The following is a 24,945-nucleotide window of genomic DNA, read 5'->3' on the forward strand; positions in this document are numbered from 1 at the left end:
TTGCTACTTTGCAGAATCAGTCAGCAACCACAAATCACTGTGCGAGCCTCCCATTTAGTATCGGTAGAGATAAACATACCTTCTTATTAGCCCCCCACTGACATCCTTATTTAAAAAAAAATTGTGCTGAATTAATGAAAGTGAACACGAGTTCTCAACACATCTACTCATTAGCACTTGACGACTCTTCAGTCTTCCCAAAGTTCTTTATATACTCAGTTTGCTTCTTTTCACACTTTTCCCCCTTGTTTTTGTTTTGCTTTTAACTCATGATGCGAGTGATTCAGAAAAGGTAACGCACAGTCTGCATCCGTGCACAGGGAGCACAAAGACACCGAATACAAATTAGGCTTAGAATCCAAATGTGGGCTTGGTAAGGATTCCCTTTCTTTTTCCACCTAGAGAAGTTTCTGTATTTACATGATTCCTAGCATGAGGCAGTTTGGCTTCCATAATCAAGGTTGCTCAATAAGATACAGAAGACAGCCAATAACAACCATTACTGCTATCGCTGCAAAAAGCTTCACACGTCTCTAAGGCTACGCAGGCCTCACTGGTAACACTCACTCTGTAAATCTGCTTTCAGGCAGAGCTACCAAAAGGCAACCGTCCAGCTAACCTAAGATCTGAGCTACAGCCAAGCCAACATCATAGGCTCCGAATTTGAACTTGGATCAGTGAGGGGATCTGTGAGGAAGAAGGGAGAGGCAAAGGTGTAAGTGATTCAACGTGGAAACCATGTTGAAGGGTGTTAACTAGCAACGCTACAGAGAATATGTGCAGTGAATGATAACCTCTTCGCCTGTGTGAACTGTGACTAGGAACTGTGCCAGAAAGTGAGCATACTACAGGAAGCAGTGGCTGCCAAAGAGGGAAGAGGGGGAACCACCTGATCTTCAGCATCAAGCTCTTCTCCATTAACTTCTCTTTCCACCACACCCCAGCTGCCTTCCCCAACTTTCAAGAATTTAACTTAGAAGACACAAAATGACAGACAAACAGCACGCCAGGCATTCCTTCAGATGCAGAGGGAAGAGAATTACCTCACGTAGCAATATCTACACATAGCTGACCTTTGTAAGGAGCTCTCTGTTGAAAAAGGCAACGCTGCACCAGTGCTCAGCGTTATCACACTTGACCCTGTACACGCCATTAAAGTTTACTCTCCCCTCCTCCCCATGAGCATTCTTGCAGGGATCAACTGCACCCAGAGCAGCACTGTTGTGACACAGGCATGCTAGGGTTCTGTACTAACAAGCGTGCTCACTTGCACTGTTGCAGCAGCATTTTTCTTAATTAAAGCATGAGGTTAGTTTATCCTCCGAGATGTTGAAACTCTCATTTTTATTCTCAATACCTCTAACAAAAGAAGCATGGCTTCGATCCCATTGCCTGTTTTACAGCTGAGTAAACTTGAAATACAGAGAGGACAAGTGTCACATATAAGGTCCCGAAGCATTATAGGGGCATGCATGAGTAAGGTCAGGGTTGCCAGGTGTCCAGTTCTGAACCGGACAGTCCAGTATTTGAGCTTTCTGTTCGGGAAACAAATTGAGAAAATATAAGTGTCCAATCCCTATGAGGATTGCCAGATGGTTTCAACAAAAATACCAGACACACTTGATATTACATCACAATCTACATTACATCTTATTTAGAAAATACCAGACATTTATATTTTCTCAATTTGTTTCTCAAATAGAAGGTTCAAATACTGGACTGTCCGGTTCAAAACCGGACACGTGGCAAACCTCTGCACAAGGAAAGCGTGCCTCCCAATCCTCTGCTCTGACCAGATTTACAAAACCCCTTCTTTTACACTGGACTCTAACCAGCACTTTCCAATTGTTACACTGACTAGTTGTCAACAACTTTACATACAATTTATCAACATTAATGTTTACATTTACATCAGTTCGGCCTCTCTCTTTTTGCAAGGCTAACTGGCACCTGTAAGACTCTATCCCTAAACGTCAATCTTTTAACATATAGCTTTGTAGGATGGAAAAATGGAAACATACAGCAATACCCCACAAGCCACCACATTTCCAACAGGTTTCAGGAAGCATGTCTCTTGATTCTTTACAGCTGAATTCATTCCTATCCCTGGAATCAATGCTCCACTCCCCTCTTACTCCTCAGACTAAAGAATAGCTGGAGTGAGATCACTGACCAGGACTTACGTGTGGGTAAATGGATGCTACACTGAAGGAGCAGTACTGATTATTCCTTCATTCCTCAGTAGCTGGGATGTCAGGGATCATAAAGCAGACTGTGAGTTCACTTACATTTGAACAGAGAGAAACATATATCAGTATTTAAAAATTGTGAGAGAGACTGACAGTGTGAGTGTGAGTGTGAGTGTGAGAATGAATTGGCAAAGTGGTGCACCAGGGTGCTGCACTGGCTGAAATCCATGTTCCCTTGGAGGGGAGCGGGACAAATTAGGGGTTTGCTATCGCTCTCTATATATGAAAAAGTTTTTCCAGCTGGGCAACAGAATGATGTCATCATGTTCTCACACACTGACATCATTATACTCTTTGGCCACAAAAGCCACCAGAGTGAGGAGGGTAAGTGAGTGCAGCAAGCAGCGGGCACAGCCCCCTTGTGTTTTTTTTAATTTCTTATGCTTCATAGAATGGACAACAGAGAGGAACAGCTCACATACATATTAAAGAGATGATTAAAGCCTGGTCACTGAACCATTTCCTCCCACCCCAAAAAATATCAATACATATGAAAATTTATGTGAAAAAAAACAACCCATATAAAACACCACCACTTGCTGAAGTACTTTACTACGGCTGGACTCGATAGCTAACACGTGCTGACTGTATATAATTTCAACAAGCAAAGCTGATCAACATCACTTCCTTTATTTCTGGTCACGTATTTACAGGAACAGTCTTTTGAAGCGTTCCAGTAAAATCAGCTGACTCACTGATTTTTTTTTAAAAAGTAGAACAGAGAGCAGAAGGATATCATCATCTTTCTGTGCATAAATCAGCTGTCTGTTACCACTAATGTGTTGCAACAACTAATAGCCAATATCATGTGAGTCTCTGTGTTGGGCTATATTTTGTGCATACGTGTGACCCTTTGCTACTGGACTTTACACTGTATTTACACTAGACAATAAAGCTTCAAACTATTTTGATAACAAGAGATACTGAATAAGTCTCGATAATGAATGCTTCAGAATATAAGTGAGGGAATTTTCAGTGCAAGCAAATCGAGGGCAGATGTATGACAGTGTTTCAGATAACAGGTAAAACTGCATAAACATTACAGCAATCTCACATATAACATAAGTAACAATGTCAGTACACACTTCAATGCCTTATCTGTTACCAAAAGCAGCGTGGTTGACTTTTTTTTGCCACGTCTCTGGACTTTCAAATGTTTCCCAGACTAATGCTCCCTACGGTGTACTATGCTACGCTGGCTATCCATAACCATGCAAAAGAAGGGGAGAAGGCATCCAGCTCCCAGCACAGAGGCACTAGCCAATAACCACAAGTGGCTCCTGCAGCTACAGGAGCAGCAGAAGCATAGAGTGGGGACAATAAAGGCATAGGGAGAGGCTATGGGAGGTGGAAGGTGAGTGGAAATTACTGGCTCTGCCTCCATTGACAAAACAAAATTATGCCTCTGGCACTGCTGAGACTTCCATGGAAAGTGAATTGTTCCCAAGAAAATGTTGATTCTCTCGGTGCAGATGTGTCCGTTATTGGAGTGGCTCTATTCTGTTACACAACCCAACCAGGAATTCAGTTTTATAGGCTATTTGGTACATTTTCAAAATGTAAACCAGAAGTGACAGCTGAGCCTGACTGAGTTACCAAGAATGTTAGCACTGTGATTTTAAAAACCAAGAACATTTCCTCTCTTTTTCCACTTAGCCCCACCACAGTTTACTCCAGTGCAGTATCCTTGATGAAATCTTATCTGTACAATACAGGCTATATTAACCCTTTTTAGTATATCAGCTTTGAATCTTCAGTGATTATTACAATCTTCAGCTAAGGGTTTGGCTGCACAAACGGCTTCTCAGCAGACCTGAGAGGTAAATATGATTATTATAGGCATCTTGCAGGTAACTGAAATGAGGCACAGTGTGGTTAAGCTACTTGTCTAACATCCCACAGAAACAGGAGCAAAACTGGGATCAGAACCTAGGAATAATCGTTCCTAATCCCCTGCTTTAACCAGCCTACACACCTGCCTCACAAGTATATTGTCAGTCTATACAAGAAATATCAAACACAATTAACGAAATATCCCCAAATAGAAAAATATTCCCAAATAAAAGATACAAAAAAGTATCTTCTAGGAAATGCAAAATACTAATCCTCTAGAGAGCTCCATTTCATGTAGCTAATTTCTAAAGTACATTTTGCATAATCAGTATTTCCATAGTGGGAAAACCCCACGGGGACATAGCATTTGCTTATAGCAGAAAGGTACCAAAAACATGATTACAATTTACAACTTAACTTTCACCAACTCAATAAATCATATTCTTCACCCATGGCAAACATGAGAGCATGGCAGGAGTAAGGAATAAATGCCTGTCAGTAATTTTGAAATGAAGCAACTATTGATCACTGCATTAAAAATTAATTTAAAATATAAGTTAATAAAAGAATTAAGAGAACATTTTAAAAAGCACTACATGCTCTGAAACCAAGAAAAATCACAAAGCCTGTCAATCACCCTTGTCAAGCAAAGACAAGGGGACAGAAAGAAGCAATATACAACAGAAATATATCATTGTTATCTTGTTAGTGGCCTCAGTGTGAGTTGCTGTACTCCAGATCAAACTGTCTGTGGCCCTAGTTCAGGAAAACAAACATCTGTTTATGCCCATCCCTGTTTTAAGAGTTCTTTAAGCACAAGTTGAAAGTCAAGTATGCTCTATTTGTTTGTTTGTTTTTACACATTTCAATTCCTCTCCTAATGTGTAATTTCCATTGTCATGATGTCAGCATTCCAAACAAAGACAATATTTCACACAAGTAGTTAACACATGACATATTCCTGGGGCTACCCAACGAGTACCCCAACAATCAATCCTAGCTCAAAATCAAGGAGTTGCATACCTTTGTCCCACCCCTTTGCTAATTCATGTCATTCTGAGAAAACAAAGTGATCAAAAGGTGAGGGAAAAAGTCCCTCAAACAAATCAGCAATCTGAGGTGTGCAAAAAATTCTGACAGCTTCATTTTGGGCCTCCTTTGAAAATAGCTTGCTGGCCAGTTGCAACATCTGCTAATGTCAATGGGAGCTGCAGGCATTCCACTATTTAAACCACATTATTTAATCTCCTTACCAATATTCTTTTTTCAGCCACAGAGTATTTAAAGATCATTTATTTTTTAAGGCCCAAGTCCTGCATTTGGATCCATAACCACTCAGCTTTGTGCCTACAGAGCTCCATTCACTTCCAAGGAGCACCACACCTGCATGGGTCCATTTTTAGGAAAGAGTCCTTGGAGCTAGTTTTGCAGATCCATTTGTTCTTGTAAAGCCTCCAGGTCAGACTTCTATGATGTTTCACACTGATGATACTCACATCAGATGCGAGCCTCCCAGTACTTTACAGGGGAAGACTTTCAAAAGCACTCACTTTCCCTTTGTGCCTTTTGAAAATTTCCCCTTTGTACATAATTTTTACAATGTAATAACTATACTACAGTGACGATGATAAATCACAGAACACAGGCATACGCCCAGGAAGTGAGGAAAGAGAAAGACACTCTAAAACCTTGTTTATACTTCAGTTCTCCAAAACTATAACACAGGGAACATAATATGTTATCCAGCTACATGCAGTTCCAAAAAATGCACAGCTGATTTAGTACTCACCAGTAAATGAGTACTGGTGCAAAAGGGTGTTCATATGGTGCAAAAGGGTGTTCATAAAGCAAGAGTTTTTGCTGCAAGAAAGAGAAGGAGAGAGAGAATTTCTGGACATGTTTGTAGCTAGCTCAAAAGTAAGCTATTTTCTCTGATATATCAAACTTGGCGGAGGAGGGGGAAAATAACTGAAGACCAGTACAAAGTATTACTGACTAAGACAACCCAGTACGAACAAGAGCGTTTCCCAATTCCCCGCCTGTAAAAGTATTCCTGAAAAATCCAGCTACTGAGCTATTGCTTGTCTTGGCTTTTTAACTGAAATAAAGCATAACAAAAAAACAAGACAGAACTAACATTATATGAATTAAAGATACCTCATTTGAGGAAATTCTAGTGAGCCAACTACAATCAAATTCTTTTTTGTAGCAGATTTGCCAAAGGCCATGTATTAATTGCTCCTACAGTAAAAATTAATGTGCTCTGTCTCAGCTGTCCTAGTAACTTGGTACATTTTACTTGAAGCAGCTACAGCATATTTACCTTCCTAGCTGCTGCTGCTCACCTCACAATCTTTGACCATGCACTATGATTTAACATATAATGCACTGAGTTCCAGGGAGATTTGTTATTCTGATTGCCTTTTTCTTAAGTGATGCATATAAATAGGGAAATAAATGTAATGCCTTTCACACTCATCCTCTAATTTTGCTCACTGTAGGTTAGGTTGCTTTAAAGTATCTAGTGCCTAGTAGTAAAGTGTAGCATAGCTTAATATGGAGTGTTGTTAATCTGCCCTTTACATAATGCTGGTACACTATGGCCGAAATACAAGAGATATGTTTGATGTGTACATGCTTTCAAGTATTAGTAAACAAGTTGTGGTCCATTATTAAGGAACAACGGAACACAACAGTCTTGTAGCTCTTTACACACACCATACTGAAATATGCAATGTTAAATATTTCCATTTGCGCATCATGTATTTCTGGAGCTTGTTTCACAGAGAAAGATTAGCCATTTTCAGAATTTTGGCTGCATAAATCCTTGTTTTTAAAAGGATCGAATGAAATATTTTAACATTATCAAAATGGACAACTGAAATGGAGATCACGAATTTTGTTTACATTTATGAAAAGTGGAACAAGTAAAAACCAATCAATAAAAAGAAAGTATTTATAGCTGGGCCTTTCTAATTCACACTCATTAATTCACACTTCTTAGAAAGCACTCTAATTTCTAAGACAATTATTTTCATGAAATATAGTACAAAACATTTACTAGTACACTATGAAATATCACAAATATTATACAGAAACTAAACCTTTCAAATTAGCAATCAACCAATTTGTATTCTATGATGCACGTTCTTTGGTTTTTTGATCATTACATTTTTCAAAATTCAGGCATTTAAAAGATGTATCCCAGTCCAGCAATCGGTACAAATAAGGGCCTAGCACTGAGACTGCCACATTATAAAACTACAGTATTCTTTTTAAAAGCTAATTTTCAATGCAGAGAACACTTACAATGCCAGTAGTCCACATAGCTGGGCTACTCGCATATAGACAATTACTTATATGCATATACGTGTTTTCAGGATCAGGGATCTAGTGCAATTCTACACATTTCAGGACATAAGCAGCAAAGTTGTTCATAATCAAGTGAACAAACCAGAGAGTCACAACATTTAGCAAATTTCTCTAAGATCTGGTACGAAAGAAAACTGATTCAGTAGCTGGTTCCCTAGCTGGGGTCTTAGAAGACTTACGGTATGACTACAGTGCAATTAGACACCCAGAGCTGGCACATGCCAGCTGAAAGCTGACTCAGGCTAAGGGGCCTTTTAACTGCAGTGTAAAAGTTCAGGCTCAGACTGCAGCCTGAGGTCTGAGACCCTCCCACATCACAAGGTCCTAGAGCCCGGGCTCCACCCCAAACCCAAACATCTACGCCATAAACAGCCCCTCGGCCTGAGCCCTGTAAGCCCAAGTCACCTGTCATGGGCCAGCTGTGGTTGTCTAATTGCAGTATAAACATAGCCTTAGGGTCAACTTCCTGCTCCACCACAGACTTCCTGTGTGGTTCTGGGAAAATCATATAGTGCTTGGTCCTCCGCCCACTGGCTCCCCCTTACTTCAACAGGACAGGATCAGGTACCTAGGTCTCTCTGTGCCTCAGTTCCCCATCTGTAAAATGGGGAAAATTGTCCTCACAATAGCTGTATGAGCTAGGGATGCACAAACACACAAAGATTTTGAGACACTGATCTACTACTGTACAGATAATACCTTAATGCTGACCAGATAAGTACCTAAGATAAACAGATTCAGTAGTCAGCTGTCCTTAATCCAGCACAATAAGAGTTAATCTGATCTGATTTATTTTGAAGACGTTGGTGCTGAGTTCACATTTTTTTAATATTATTTATTTTTAGTAGCTAACAGAATGAACTTCCTGTTTTAACAAAATGAACGAGCTTAACTCTGAGTCCTGATATTCTTAAATCTGAACTTCATTTAAAACAACAGCAACCCAGCCAGACAGCTCAACACAAGCGTTCTACAATGTGGGAGGGTCCCATCTCCAAGATGGCTGTTTCCACCTAACCCCATGGGGGTGCTGGGGCAAGCTGAGGAATGTACAGCTACTCTGGGCAGACACAAAAACCAATCATACCACCCGAGAGGAACTCTGAACAACAGCTGTTTCTTACTAAAAATTGACTGTACCGTTTTGAAAGAGTGGACGGATATTTTCTTTTTTTATATTAGGGATGTTAGATATTGTGCAATTGAATAGTCGTGTAACTGTGGTTACATGACTTTTGGATAGTCCATGGGGGGCAGGGTCAATAGCCAGTTAGCTTCTTGCCCCGCTCCTGGGGAGCTCCCCTATCACCCTGTGCTGCTGACTCTGATTCAGAGGCAGCAGCGCAGGATGGCAGCAGCCCCTGTCCATGGGGTGGGGGAGGGGTCTGAGCTCCCCGTGGACAGGGGCTGCTGCTGCAGAACAGTCTCTGTCCACAGCGGGCCCAGGCTCACTACAAACAGAGGCTGCTCCATGGAAGCTCAGGTCCGCCACAGACAGAGGTTGCTTTGTGGCACTCTCCCCTGATAGAGGTAGCAGCGTGGGGGAGCAGGTGGCACTGGGAAGCTGGTACTGGGAGAATCCAGCTTTTAAGCCTGCTCCTGCCAGCAAAGGCTCCTGCCTCCCCTTCCTCTGCCTCTATAGGAGGCAGCAGGGGTGAGGCAGGCTGGTCCACAGGAGCCGATACGTGTGGGGAACTGGCTTGAAAACTGGCTCCCTGCGCATATTGGCTCCAGCCTATGCCTCTCACCCTCCACGCGGCTGTCTCTCTATAAGAGGCAGCAGCGCAGGGAGGGGGAACAGGAGGAGCTGGTGCTCATGGGGAGCCTGCTTAAAGCCAGCTACTCATGGGCACTGGCTCCCACTCCCCCCACCCCCTTTGCTACTTCTGATACAGAAGCAGCAAAGAGGGGAGGGAGGGCATATAGTCAACAAGATTAACCAATAAGCCCAGGCTTATTGATTAATTGTGCCATTGTCTACACAATGAGGGTATGTCTACACTACCACCCTAGTTCGAACTAGGGTGGTAATGTAGGCAACCGGAGTTGCAAATGAAGCCCGGGATTTGAATTTCCCGGGCTTCATTTGCATCTCGCCGGGCGCCGCCATTTTTAAATGTCCGCTAGTGCGGACTCCGTGCAGCGCGGCTACACGCGGCACGGACTAGGTAGTTCGGACTAGGCTTCCTAGTCCGAACTACCGTTACTCCTCATTTCACGAGGCGCGGACATTTAAAAATGGCGGCGCCCGGCAAGATGCAAATGAAGCCCGGGAAATTCAAATCCCGGGCTTCATTTGCAACTCCGGTTGCCTACATTACCACGCTAGTTCGAACTAGGGTGGTAGTGTAGACATACCCTGACATCCCTAGTTTATATTTCAAAAGGAAGAAAATGTAAAATGGCAGCCATTGTAAAGAGATGATGAAGAGCGCTTCCTGAGGCCAGGTCTGCACAGGCCGAGAAAATTGATGCAAGATACACAACTCCATCTACGAGAATTGCGTAGCTAGAGTCAACATACCTGGCATCGATTTATTGGGGTGGCCCACAGCAAACGGTTGACTTTCCTTATGGCTCGTGACAGTGAGGAGTACCCGTGCTAACGGGGGCACCCTCAGTGTTCGATGTAGTAGATCTGTACTAGACCTGCTAAATCAAAACCCAGAAGATTAATTGCCAGAGCATCGATCATCCAGTAAGTGGAGATGTGGCCTGAGCAGTGTCCTGTGGAGATACTGTACCTGTGTCATAAAAGTGTAAGGTGCTGCAGAAGTGCTAGGAAAGCAGTTTGGAGTAGAAGTTGCTTTACCTGTTCCATAGGTGGTGTCTGCAAATTCTCCTAGCACTGCTCTACATTCTTAGACTGGTTTGTAGTAGGGAGACTTTGGCCACACCTCACCACCATGCACTCTCCCCTCTGGGTCTGGAAGACTGCATTGGCTAGCCTCCTCCAATAGCACTCCTGACGAACTAATAATCACACTGTGGTTGTCACTCACATGGGTACACTGTTGGATGAATGGTCTCCCTGCATGCTATCCTCCACTTAACATAGCATGACTAGGATTTAGCAGTTCTATGTGCGGCAGAGTTTTGTTCATGTCTTCAGTATGTTGTCCCTCTTGTTTCTTGGGGACACTTCAATCTCTTTCTAAAGCATGTTTTTCAGCAGGTTCACCTAAATGTCAGTCTGACTGTTCAGGAGTAAATAACCTCTATTGATGACTCTGCTACGGCATGTTTCCATTCCAATGCGTTAGCACGAGTTTCCTAAGGAACAAGTAAGAATGCGCATCCAGATATGAACTTCAGAGTTTTCAGACTGTTTTGTTCTGCTGTTCTGGGCTCATCTCCAGCCTGCAGTTAAAAATTTTTTATAACTGTTTTCTCTGAGCATAAAGTGTCTCAAATATATATTAAGAGTCAAAGCATGGTTTTTTTTTAAAACGCTTCCATACCTGGATATCTCAAAAGTGAACAAATAGAATTTTATCATTCATTATAAGTATGGATAGATATAGGAATGCATGCACGCATACATATGAACAATTTATTCACTTTTGGACTGAGGACAAGGAGAAATTTCAATCCAAAAGGGTTGTGGTTTTTTTTTCAGAAGATTGTAAAAAGTGCCTTGAAAATAGCATAACTAATGCTGTTAGCACAACGCTGCAGTACCTTTCCTGCAAATGCTACATTTTGAATGTTAAATGTTAAATTCAGTTACTTTACTGCAAAGGAGGAATGCAAAAAAAAGTGATAAAAAAGTAAATGTGTAACCATTAAAAATCCTACCAGGTTATATACGTTGCAGGCATGGCAGCATAAGGCTTATACTGTAGAGCTCACAGAGCAGCCAACTCCCTGGAGTGGGTCTGGCAGCCAGGAGCCGACTTGAGTGGAGTGGAGTTGAGTCGAGTCTAGTATATTGTAGTATAAGCTGGCTTTCAGCGCGCAGCAGCTCTGGATGCCAGCCCCACTCTGGGAAGCTGAGTGCACTGCAGATTCTGCAGTAGAAGGCTTATACTGCAGAGCCTGCAGTGCGGGGCAACAGCTAGCAGCCAGAGCCGGTGTGCGCCGGGAGTCATCTTATGTGCACTGGCTGCTGGCTGCTGGCCACCCTCCTGAAGAGCCAGCTGCCATCCTGCACTGTAGGCTCTGTATCAGAGCCCATAGTGCAGAGCAGCACCCGGCTCCCCAGAAGCAGGGCTTGAAGCCAGTATGGAAGCCAGTTCCTGGTGCACACTGGCTCCTAGCTGCCAGTCCCACTCCCAGGGAGCTAGCTGCAATGAAGGCTCTGCAGTATTAGCCTTATACTGTAGAGCCTGCAGTGCCAGGTGGCAGCCAGCTCCCCGGGAGCAGGGCTGGCAGCCTGGAGCTGACGCATGCTGGTGAACTGTGTAACCGTAATCGAAACTAATAAGCTGATGCTTATTGGTTAACCGTTTTAATGGTTACACGCTCACATCCCTACCGCAAAGAAATGTTCTCAAAATTATTCAGATTAATTGCTTTATCAGAAGAATACAATCAAAATTTTGTTGATCAAACAAGTACAGGTCGATTCAGAAAGAAAAGAAATGATATCAGCCTGCTAAAGGCTTACATGATGGAGGACGAAAAAGCTACACAAAAATTCACCTGAAAAATGGTGTATAGTAATTAACAGACAACAATATATCCAGACTGCATGTTTTAGGATTTAGTTTTACCTCTAGGATGTGGAAATGCATAGTATACAAACTAGCGATGTAAAATCCTGTTTCATCAGTTAACCGGTTACACTTACCAGTAACGTTTAACTGGTTAAGAGATTAAGCGGAATCCCACGAGTGCAGACCCAACAATGCTTTAAAATGATGTCTCTAAACAGACTTGAAAGACAGAGGACTAGATTTACTACTGCTAGAACAGGGAAGTGTAAACTACATCTTCAGGGCCCAGTTCTATCCCCTTACGATGGATCCATTATCATTCTCTTTGTAGCGGTGGGTTCCTCTCTTGTCACAGAGGGGGCAGAGAAGCTCTGCACTGTGCTCCTGGGCATCATCTTGCAGGGGAGCATGTGGGCAGCAGCAGGAGGCATACATGGCCAATGTATTTTAGAATTACATTGCACTGGGGCTGTGCAGGATCCTGCCAATCAGACCCCAAATTCAGAGGCAACCGTCCCCCACCTGGCCTGCATCTCCTGAACTGCACATCTGGCATAAGTATCAACAAGCATAAACCTGGGACATATCTGACACAGAAACTATAAAAAAAATACAAGGAACAGTCTCACAATGATACAAGGTTTATTATTACCTATACAGCAATACAGAAGGGCAGAGTGCTTTACAGCGGCCTGGTTGTAAGCCCATGGAGCTGTGCTATTGGATGAGGTGTCACATGACCCTGTGAACTGAGAAACCTCACTAAAGAGGAATTTATACTGCAACACAATTGCTCCAGACCAGGAAATAAAGTGATACTCAATTTGAAAAATGCAAGCTAATACATCAGGGGAAACATAATCTAAAACACATCTGGTGCAGCAAGCAACCCGTTCTCTAACTGCACAGTGCAGGCCAAAACTGGGGAGGTCTTCTGGGGTGACACTAGTCAGCACAGTTTATATTTTGTTACTGTGATCAGGAGGACCTATGGAGTCTTGACTTTGCCTAGAAGCCTCAGAGAATCACCTTTACATTCATTATCTTCAAATCCTATCTCTTCTGAACTGGAGGGAATTCAGAGAAAAGCAATAGCAATCATGTGAGTACTGAAAGCATTGGCTCATTGTGGAACATTAAAAGAGTTAAGTGAGTACAGCTTGACAAAAAGGTGGAGCATGTGCAGTTATAATCTGTGGAATGTAAGCACCAAGAATGCAGAAGAGCTATATAAGGTGGTACAAGGAGTTGTAAGCAGGAGTAATGGGATTCAGTTAAAAAACAAAACAAAATATTTTTACATAACACTCAATCTCAAAAGATCCCACAGCAGTTCACAAACTATGATACATGCAACACCACTGAAATGAAGCAGGCACTCAGCAAAACAACGGTGACGACAAGAAGGGAGAAATGACCCAGGCCTCCAGGGCAAATCCCAACTCTTAGGATAAAGTGACACTATGTCACCATTTCTCAAATGCAGCCACCGGAGGATATTTTTGTGGCCTGACAGCCTCCAACACTGGGGGAGAAGGGGAGGGAATCAGTGGCCCTTATCTACTACATGTAGCTGTTGCTCCCAAACAGCTAGTACCAAGTGCAGCATGATGTGCCATCTTAATGTTTGTGCTCACGTTGCCAGCAGAGGAATGGCACCCTACACCGCACAGCCTCCTCAGGGACCCTGAGAAGCACCTCTAGAGACACATGGGGCTGGTGGGCACAGCAGCAAAGGTGGGTCTTGTCAGTGGAGGTGGCTGCAATGTTCAGTAGCCCTGCTCTGTCCAGGGCAGGACTCCGCAGGTGGGAGGTGAGTTCCCAACCCACAATCCCCAGGGAGGACGCTTGTTAAAAGGTTGCAAGAGGCAGGGACAGAGAGGCATGTTTGTTACAGTGGCCACCAGCCAGAGTTGGTGGCAGCATGTGGAGGTGAGCAATTTTTTTTTTTTTTTGAGAATTCTTGCACTAAACCTTTGCCAAATATGCAGAGCTGAGAGGACCTCAGATGTCAAGGTTATATTCAAAAGACAGCCCTGGCCTGTATTCAATTCAGTAAACTTAAAGGAACTCAAAAAGTCTACCTTGAAGGACTGAGAGGCTGAGCCAATGCTGCCAAGACTTGAACTTACGGTTCTGGGCTCTAAATCGTACAGTAAGTATTTCAAACCTCAGCTTAGGTCACCAACTTCTCCCCCTCCAGCTGAAAACTAGGCAAAACTTCACAAGAGCAAAATCTATTAAGATGCCAATCCTGTAAATGCTTCTCTCTCACAGTCATTCCATCTCTCCATACCTCATAGGGCAATAAGTCCCAACTCCAGGAGGCGCTGCATTCAACCAAGACATCTCACCAAGTCAGGCTTTTTATAAAGAAAAACAGCAGGCAGATGAGAACGTCGTCTGGGTTAAACACGGATTATAAAAAAAATTAATTAAAGATGAATACAGGTGGGAAAACCACCTACCCTACAGGTAAATGGCTTGGTTTGAAACCAATATTTAGTAAGTATTTAGCAAGGCAGTGTAATGTAGACATAATCCTTTAGTTATTTACAGAAATGACAAATATTTCAAAAATGTGGCCCTATAAATTCTTCAGAATATACCATTTGCATTAGGACATTTAGTACACGTACTGTGTGTATGCAGAATACAGCACAGACTGCAGAGGGTATTTACTTTTTAAAAAAATAAGTCTCCATGGATACACAAGAGTGTAGTCTTAAACAATGAGCCAAAGACTAAAGCATTTTGTATGTGGTGTGCATTGGAGCAGTTACCATAATCTGTCAATAATCCATAGTTGGTTCCTAATATAAACTAACACAGCAGACCCTGATAGCTCCATATTAGCTACTTACATGCACCATGATAATCATTGGGAATCAGGAGTATTTCACAACTCCTGTTCATTTTTTTCTAAACTTCCTCAGCCATAGCTAGGTGCTACAGCACATTACTTTGTTTTTGATCTTTAAAGAGTTGATCCCGCCCCCACTGTCTTGCACTGACTTCAAGCAGATAGGAGAAGACTCTAAATTATGAGATTAATTGTTATTTTAACAATGTATCTTTGCATCTTTATGCTTATTACAGACTTATGCCTGGATTCAGGAAAGCACGTAAGAATGAGTGTAAGTGCTATCCTAAACATAGATGCTTTCCTGAACTAGAGTCTCAGGAATCCTTTGTCAATGGGTCAGGGTATATTATACACCTAGCATAGTGTGGTACATACATAATCAGCACCAGTGGCATCCCATCATACACAAAGCACACCCTGCAGAAAGCGGCAGTTCTGTACTTTTCATCCAAAACGGAATCAACACCTTGCCGCTCACATGACAGTCTGGCTGTGGGGTAGGAAAGACCTACTGCAGCGTTTCTCAAACTACGAGTCAGGACTCCAAAGAGCACTGTGACCCTGTTTTAACGGGATTGCCTGGGCTGGTGTTAGATTTGCTGGTGCCCAGGGTCAAAGTCCAAGCCCTACTGCCTGGCCAAAGTTGAAACTCAGCTGCTTCAGTCCTAGGTGGCAGGGATCGAGTTATAGGCTCCCTGCCTGGAGCTGAAGTCCTGGACTTTGGCTCTCCCCCACAAAGGTGATGTGCTTGGTTAGGTTCAGGCTTGGGCTCCCTTCCTGGGATCATGTCGTAATTTTTGTTGTCAGGAGGGGGTCTTAGTGCAATGAAGTTTGAAACACCTGACCTACTGCATATAGACTCATAGACTTTAAGTTCAGAAGGGACCATTATGATCATCTAGTCTGACCCCCTGCACAGTGCAGGCCACAAAATCTCACCCACTCCTCCTAGAATAATCCTCTTACCTAGATCTCAGATATTGAAGCCTTCAAATACTTTGAAGGCCCCAAGATGCAGAGAATCCTCCAGCTGTGATCTGTGCCCATGCTACAGAGGAAGGCGAAAAACCTCCAGGGCCTTCTCAGCTACTATCACAAGCACCATATTTTGGGCTGGCCACCAGTTAAGTATTTTGCAAGAAACAAAACAGGCAGGCTACCTGAACCTGATTTTCCACCACCTTGTCCCTGAAAGAAGCATTTACCTCTGTGCAAAGTGCGTGCAAAGCAGTAACAAATCAGAATTCTCTACTCACACCACGGACAACATTTTAGACCTACTTTCCACAAGTGCACGTGACCATGCAAAGCAGTAGAGAATCAGACCTCTGTATCGGACAGTGTGCCTAATTCAAATTTCAGTGATTAAAGAGGGATTGCCCTAACAAATTAAACAACTCACAGAGCCTAAAAAGCATGTCACAAGCCTGGAGATGTTGTGTAAGCACAAGCTTAGAAGTTTAGAGTGATTTTTTTAAGTGTGCGGATTGTCCACCTTTTCACTAGGAACTGTGAGGGGATGCAGAGTAGATCCATTGTGTCAGCTATACACTTTCTGGGCAACCCCCATATAAAGGGGGCAACCCTGGAAGACTATTCCTAACCAATTTAAAACTCCTTTATGCTACCGAGATAAAAAGGGCCCATAATGGAACATAGATGCCAGCTGACGAGGCCAATTTCTGCTTCTAGTTTACACCCAGGCAAACCCACTGCCATGGAGGCCCGCAGATGTGCGGGTGAGGGGGCAAAGGGGGCAAGTGCCCAGGGACCAAGGCAATTTAAAAGAGCCTAGGTTCCCTAGCTGCTGCCAGTAGCACAGCAGGCTTCTTGCCCACCATCATTCAGCACCACTCTTGGAAGAAGCCAGCACTATCTTCCGGAGGCATCTGGTGGAGGGAGGAACAGGAGGTCACCAGACGCTGTCCCTGCCCTAAGCACAGTCTCCGCAGCTCCCATTGGCCAGGAACTGCAGCCAACAGTAGATGAAGGGGTGGTGCCTGTGGGCAGTGATGTGCAAAGACTCCTTGAGACCGCCTTACAACTATCTTGAATCCTACTTAGCCATCCAATCTTTCTCCTAAATTGGTAGCTGAAAACTTTATTTTTAGTCTTTTGGTGTGTCGTTAGAAAGATTGTCTTTTAAAAAATTATTTTTTTATTTATTTATTTTTGTCTTTTTGGTCTTAGGCAGGGGAGACCTGCCGGGGGGGCCATGAACCGGAGCTGGCGGGGATGGCCTGGCGGGGGGGGCAGGGTGCAAGGAGTCGGCGATGGCCTGCTGGGGAGCCCAGGAGCTGGAGCTAGTGGGGGCAGCCTACCGGGGGGAGCGGAGGGGGCCGGGAGCCAACCGGCACAAAGCCAGTTAGGCCAGAAGCCGTGTGGCATGGAGGCAGGCGGGCCAGGTGCAGGAGGTGGTGTCAGCAACCTGCCAGGGGAGCCAGGAGCCATGTGGTGCAAAGCCAGATAGGCCGGCACCTATACGGTGCAGCATGGAGGCAGATGGGCCACCTGCAGAAGCTGGCGGGGTCAACCTGCTGGGGGGGGGACTAGGAGCCAGAGCTGGTGGGGGAAGCCTGCCGAGGGGGCTGGCCTGCCGGGGGGGCCGGGAGCCACGCTGCACAGCACAGACGCAGAAGCTGGCGGTGGCGGCCTGTTGGGGGGGCCGGGATGTGGAGCTGGCAGGAGTGGCCTTTTCAGGGAGGGGGCCAGGAGCCGGAGGAGCTGGCTCCTCCACAGCACAAAGTCAGGTGGAGCCGGAACTGGCGGGGACAGCCTGCTGCATCTGCCACAGCGGGAGTCAGGCAGCATAGCATGCACAGAGCACGCCTGCAGGAGCTGGCGGGGGCGACCGCGTTGACGCGTGCGCAGGAGGGGCAAGTTTAAAATCCCGTGACAGACAGACAAGAACAGTGACAGCTTAACAGAAAAATTATCTAATAAAAAAGATCTGTACCAATGTATTCAAAAAAAGTAAGAGCAGCTCCCTGCTAAAGAGAATTCAGCAGCTAAAACTGGCTGATCCAGACCAGATCCTTTAACATATCTCAAATGATTCAGGCTGATTAGCCTGAAAAGCTGCCATCTTACATATACAGGTGCATGCTCACATATACGTATGGCTCCCCTCACAGACCAGCTCCCACCTGGCACCCCACAGTGCTATGTCTGTTACATAGGCAGCAGCGCAGAGTGGCAGGGGCTCCTCAGGAGTGGGGCCAGATTGCACTGGATTGCTGCCAGCCCTACCTCCAGGGACTATAGAATAGTTGAGTAACCGATACGAATTCATGAGGTTACTGCCTATTCAATTAACTGATATTTAACATCTCTAATTCAAACCATCTGGTGGTAGCATTGTGCTATTTACCATTTTGAAAGATGACAACTTCATTAAAACCAAATGAAGACACAAATCCCTATTGTTTTATCTTTACCCATCTAAAGCTATTCCTAAAATGAACACAAAATGTCCAATCCTGAAAGATAACTTTTTCCTCAGTTTTCATTCAGCATTTCATTTTCATCATATGTGAAGCACTTCAAAACCGTTTTGTTCTTATCTGATCAAAATGCTACCTTTGCCTCTAGTCCAGCCTTTATTTGTGGTCAGGATGTTTCAGTATCAGTATTAATATTTCAAATGTCAAGTATATGACACTATACATTTCCTGTACTATTTAAAAGCTTTCAGAGCAATTATTTTCTGTGAAAGATTAAAAGCGTAATTTTTGCTACCTGCTTGCAATTTCTTAAGTCCTAACAGTGACAGAATAGCACTTAAACCATCCCTACACAATTTTACATATAGCTGTATTGTTGTGTTATTTTAACAATACCGTTGTAGTCTCTTGAAATAGTAATTCTGCTTTCTAGCTACAATACATATTTATTCTTTTTATGAAGTGCTATTCAGGATTGTATAACATTTGAATTTACAAATGTTTAATATGTAAGACTCATGTTTCAAATACACTATCATTTGATAGCCACTTTAGTACAGAGTGAATCATCAAATGTTTCTTGAATATTTACAGACTGTATTATATTAAAGAACACCTTTCAATTTTCACATTTTACTGTGTTTCAGTACTCACTTGAGTTGATTGTTTTTGTAATTATCTAAATTGTGGTTACTTATCTTTCTTATATTAGGTATTTTTATTATAACTTGTGTCTTAAAAGTAACATATGTTAGTGCTACCTAGCTCAAAATGCACTAAATTGCCACTCCCTCCTACTGAGCTGTGCAAAATTTGGAGAAGCTTTCATACAACAGTACAAATTGCAAATAATGAATTCCCTTGTTTAAAAAGGTATACAGGGTACACGAATTACAGAAATATATTTTCCTCTTAATAAAAGAATGGCTAAAAAATATATTGAGTTTTCCATGCAGATACTACTAACTGAAAATTAGAATGAAATATTCTGAATAATGCAAAAAAGTTACATTACTAGTCTGACTTGATCCTACTATTATAGTCCCTAAATTTCCTGATACTGAATGATGAGACTACACCATTATCTCAACTGCTCTTCTGTTAAGAGCTGTCGGCCATATTCTGCTCTCATTTACACCAAAATTAAATTAAAATTAAATTCACTCTAGATTTAAACTAGCTGTTGCCATAAATTCAATGGATGCAGATCTAACCCAGCAAAATTTGTCCTTGCATGTCTACGATAATCCATATTTGTGAATTATAACAAATGTCAATAACTCTATGCTTACAGGCTGTCTATCAAAGTTTTTCTTTGGTCAGTTGGATGGAGTGTCCAACAGGCACTTCTGTTTCCTTCTGGGACCTATTGACTAGTAACTGAACCCTGAGTTTTTGCACAGCACAAAGGCACACCTATCACCAGGCCAGATCTGCCTCAGCACCTTTGCTGTAAATGTGTTTGCAGATGGCTGTACAGAGAAAATATTTTTTAGGAAAATCCAGAATCCAGATTATGTATCTGTGATATACTCAAATTTTAGAAGATATAGAAGTTTAAACAGGAGCTAGTAAGTGCTGTGCACTGTAACTCTTCATTTTGCTGTTTACGCTGCATTTGGAATTACAGATGAAGTAATACAGAACAAGACCCTTTCTGCCGCCCTATGGAGACTGTCCAGATTAAGTTAGTGATCCCACAAGCTACGTAAAAAACCCAAGGAATAACATCAACATCCTGGCCAACATCCTCCCCACCCTAATCAAAGAAACAGGTTCTAAAGTTTGGTCTTTTGTTGCACACATAATGGCAGCTGTGTTTATCTACAGTCACTGCACTATCAGTACCTAGCTCATTATTTTTAAAGTGCTTGAAATACCCTGACCATGAAAGTATGATATAAAAACAAATTCCATTCTACAGTACGCAACTCATACTACTGTTAATTAATTCACATTCACAACATAAACTGTAGCAGTTCCAAAAATTCCATTATGTTGCATCCTGAGAATAGGTATAAAAATAACACACAAAACTTGGCTAAACCCTAACAAGTCTATTCATACAATATCAATCTTCCCCAAATAAGCCTGTGGTCTCTCTCTCTCCTGCCCATTTGTTGTTTTTTTTTCTCTTTTCTTTCTCTAAATGGGTCCATCTAAGTCCCACAACCTCTAGGTATCACAGACTCAGTGGTTTTTATGTACTAAGTGGGACACAATGGGGGTGGGAAGAACAATTTTTTAACCTTCCTGCAAAAAATGAAATTTGAAGGGAAAAAATGTTTACGTTCTTAATTTTGTAAGTCAAATTTAAAGGGGACCTATACTATCCTCAGTTATGAAGCCTAGAGGAGAGAATAATGCCAGAATTAGGGAACAAAATCCCATTAACATTCAGAAGGCAGAATATTAAACAGAACACGCTCCCTCTTACCCCAATCTCTCAAATGCCCCTTCTCTGTGTCTTTGCTTCATGTTCAGGCAATGTGGGCTTTTAGAAGAAAAACTGATAGCAGAAGGGATATGCAATGTGCTTTCATTAACACCCCACAGCTTTGAGGGTGCCAGTCAGCATGGGACTTAACTTTGCTGAAAGATGATTAACTCCAAAACCCTGACCACCACCACCACCGCCATATCTTTACAGAGCAGTTGTAGAGACAGGGAGATAGAGGGCAGTGTGGCTGACTGAGGCTAAACCAACGCAGTAAAGTCAAATAAACCAACTATGCATGGTGTGGAGTCTAAGACATTCCTTCTGAATTTTCACAGGAGCAAATGGCACTTTGTGAAGTATGAAGAACACATCCACAACCCGTTCTGAGAGGCTGGTATCCAATTTCCCACCCCACACCTCATTTGAAGAATCTCTCAAATATCTAAGGTGAAGTTATTTTAACTTAACTTTTCCCTAAGGTAAAATGGGTCTCAGGATTTGATCTCAGTACAGAGACAGTCTATATGTATTCACACACAGCCAGATTTGCTTTCAGAACCATGCAATTATAATGATTCTATACTAAATCTCTATGAGCCTATCTGTACATCAGAACTCTTCACTGACTTCTCGAACTACATCTAATAACTGTTTGTGGCAGCAAGTACCTGAGTTCTTACCAAAATATACACGTCGCACTTACATGCTTGTTTTTTTTAACTGTGCATTTACCTTCATACTTACCTGTACATAACCCTAAAACCACAGATAAGAATTTTAAATATAAATAAATAATATGGAAAATCAGTTGCTTCAGTTCTGGAGCAATGTACTGCGAGCTGGAGATAAACAGCATCCAATCCAACACTGCACGCCTGCCAGCAAGGAGAAGTCCCATTTTAAGGCCTCGAAAGCCCTTGGAAAGCTGTTACTTGGCTGATTATGTGCTCTGTCAAACGGGTGAGGTTTCAGAGTAGTGTGCATAACAGATTAGAAACATGACTCCTAGTATAGTTAACAGGAGTTGTAGGTCTAACCTCCACCACACACACGACACTGCACGTGTCCCAAAGTATTTTTCTAAGCATTACTGTAATATAAATAATGGGGCTGTTTGCCGTTCAGGGGCATTGACAACACAAATTTAACCCCACTGAAATGAACTGGTCTGAGGAACTTTTTGTAAAGAAAAAACTGGTAATATTAGTGGTTTATATAAAAAAAATGGACAATACATCTTTAAAAGAGGACAATTTGGCTTCTGCAGTGTATAAGATGTCTTCATATACTTTTCTGATTTTTTGCCAGTTACTATTCAAAAAGACCACTTAACAAGCAAACAGGTTTTCAGCACAACAAATAATACAAAAAAAAAAAAAGAGAGCAAGGCTTGTGCTATTTAAATATCATGAAACATTTTGCTAATCATGTGCAGATGGAAGTACAGAAGCTTCTGCCAGACGTCTTGTTCAGAAACTCTGCTCTATTTTTAATTATTTGATGCAGAGAGGACTGGTTTGGTGATTAAAAGGACACATTGTTTTTGTAAGGGCTCCATTGACATGGTATTTAATCAGTTAAATAATATGAGAACATTAAAAGTAATTACACCTCTCGCTGAATCTCCACTAATGATATCTGTAGTTTTACAATCACATTTTTCTATTTTTTTTAAAAGTCTCTCTTATCTGGGAGAACCAGCTAACTGATAATACAGAGCAAAGTGAAACTGACTACACACAAAGCTGTCAAATACTCTAAGTAAACAAACTGGGGAAAACACATTTTTCCTAGTAATCTCCTTCAGTTTTAGTAATAGTAGGCATTGCTTGTAACAATAATAGGTAACCAGTATAGCAACATGAAGGGTCAGTTTTAAATCCAAAATGTAATTTTCATGAGAATATTTTTTTAATCTACTATTATTGAAACATTCATTACATTGATTTGTTAGTCAATTACAACTTGAAAATCATACCTGTCTGAAAATGGTGCACTGTAACCAGTAACATGTAAGATTACTAACCTGAAAAACAACAGCAGCTCCCATCAACCTATTTTCTCAGTTTGGATATTGTGTGCACTAGCAGCACTTAAGGATAGCTAATTTCATTTTTCCTCCACATCTGACATTTTTATCCTTACTGAAACGACCCTTATAAACAGCAACAGATACAGAATTTTCAATTACATAAGTTAATTTGTTTTAAAAATGAAGCTGATGGTATCCCTTTTTTAAAAACAAGTTTTTAAACTTAGCCTTGAACGTTTTGCAAGCTATCACTATAGTACTGTGTTTCTATAGGAGAATCAAAAAGTGAAAACAATTAGAAACAAAAATGAAACCATCAAGCCTATTTCCCTTGTCCACAAAATGAAGTGCTAAGAGTAATCACACAGCAGGAGCACAGAAAATTAAACAATATTTTTAAAAATCCTGTCAGTTTTAATAATCTAAGGTACTATTTATAAGATAAGTGAAGAATTGTCTTATTGTACCATTATGTATTTAAAATAACAGTCACCCTTTAATTTGTGGGCTGAACAGTACACAATTAGTATGGCTCCCACCCCTCATCTAGGCACACAGAAAGCAACAGAATTACTTTTAAACTGCTAATGTATATTACAAACAAGTGAAAAAAGGCAACTAATTTGTTAAAGACCAGCCTGACAATCCTGAAAAGTAAGGTGACTGCTCAAAAGACACTGGAGGTGGAAGCCACAGAAGACTGGCAGGGACACAGAGGATTGAAAATACAATATTCAGCCAAAGAAACTGGCATCAACAATGGAGCATCAGAGGAGAAATAAAGATTTTTTTCTTGAGTGAAGGGGGAAGGGTGCACGGAATGAAAGGCCTGTCCAAACAGCTCAATTGAACTGTAGTTTCAGAACTTGATTATGACTAATAAGGAAGGAAGAGGGGTAGATGAAACAACACTCAAAAACACTCAGTTCTGCACACATTATTAAAACTTTAAAATCCTTTAAGTAGGACTGGAAGGTAGACAAAAATCAAGCAGAAAACAGGTACCACAGAGAATAAAGATGTTGCACAAGAAATGAACCTAGTAAAACAGGAGCAGTAGCGGGTCAGGATACCCAACAGCTAGAGCAGCTGAGTAAAGTGAAATTTCAGAAGAAAGGGAAGTAAGACTTAATTGGCCAGAAAGAAATCATAGAATCTGGAAAAGGAGTTGTTGATAGTGTGAAATTTTGTTTTATATCTAAAGATCTGCTAAGTTAAAACACTAAAACAATATGTCTGACACAGAAAGGGGGGAAAAAAGACAGAAACCACTTGACTGAGGAACATTTTTTAATCCCCATTTACTGGAAGGAAAAGCAGAGCTACACCTCAAGTACACTAGCCATAAACAAGCAGTGAGCACTGTCTTATCAGCTATGCTGACCTGCCAGCAAATAATTTTGAGTTTAAAGGGCCCAGACACTCTGTGGTGATTGGTTCAGATTCTACACAAGTAGAGCTTCATTTAAGTTGTCAGTTTAAGACTGGTGTAACAGAGTAGGGAATCAGGCCATTGCTGTCTTTGGCTTAGCACCTTACAAAATGCAGAACACACAAAGTTCACATTAAACAAGATAAGCAGCATGAAAATCTGGTTGTTGCAAAACATACTGTTCAGTTAGCTTTGGTGAGACACTGTACCTTAAAAAAAGCTAATTAAATAGCACGAAATACTATAACCGCTCCCTATTAAGTCTAGCCAGCTTAAAGTTCAGAAGATCTGACAGTCATAAACATAGCTGAAGTGTCTCTTCGTTTGCAGTTCTTCCATTCCTTTTGTCCGTAACAACATTCAACAAGTTAACTCCTTACAAACACAACTTCATTTTAATGTAATAAAATGAATATTCCATGATTATTCTTCATGCTGCAACTTTAATTTTCTTTAGGCTCCCTTATGATTGTACTCTTAACAGAAACCAGTTAATACCATGCAATATCATCCAGTGAGAAATACCCTTCTTTCATTCTGAAACCACAATCATTCACACATTTTGCTAGAAAATAGGTTTTTCTTGAATTCTTTGCAGAGCTGAAATCAACCAGAGTGCA

General features: G+C 41.9%; 1 protein-coding gene across 20 annotated transcripts in view; it reads right to left on the reverse strand.

Moving 5' to 3' along the window:
- Nucleotides 1-24,945, reverse strand: part of ATXN1 (ataxin 1) — a 291,246-nt gene that overhangs the window by 246,342 nt on the left and 19,959 nt on the right. For 2 of the 20 annotated variants that reach the window (XM_075921212.1, XM_075921215.1), the window contains one exon: nucleotides 5,872-5,942. The exons of the other annotated variants lie outside the window; for them this stretch is intronic. The gene's annotated coding sequence lies outside the window, so the exon portion shown is untranslated. The remainder of the gene's footprint in view (nucleotides 1-5,871; nucleotides 5,943-24,945) is intronic. 20 annotated transcript variants of the gene reach the window in all.

The sequence above is a fragment of the Pelodiscus sinensis genome, chromosome 2 (assembly GCF_049634645.1).
Source record: "Pelodiscus sinensis isolate JC-2024 chromosome 2, ASM4963464v1, whole genome shotgun sequence".
Taxonomy (NCBI): domain Eukaryota; kingdom Metazoa; phylum Chordata; order Testudines; family Trionychidae; genus Pelodiscus; species Pelodiscus sinensis.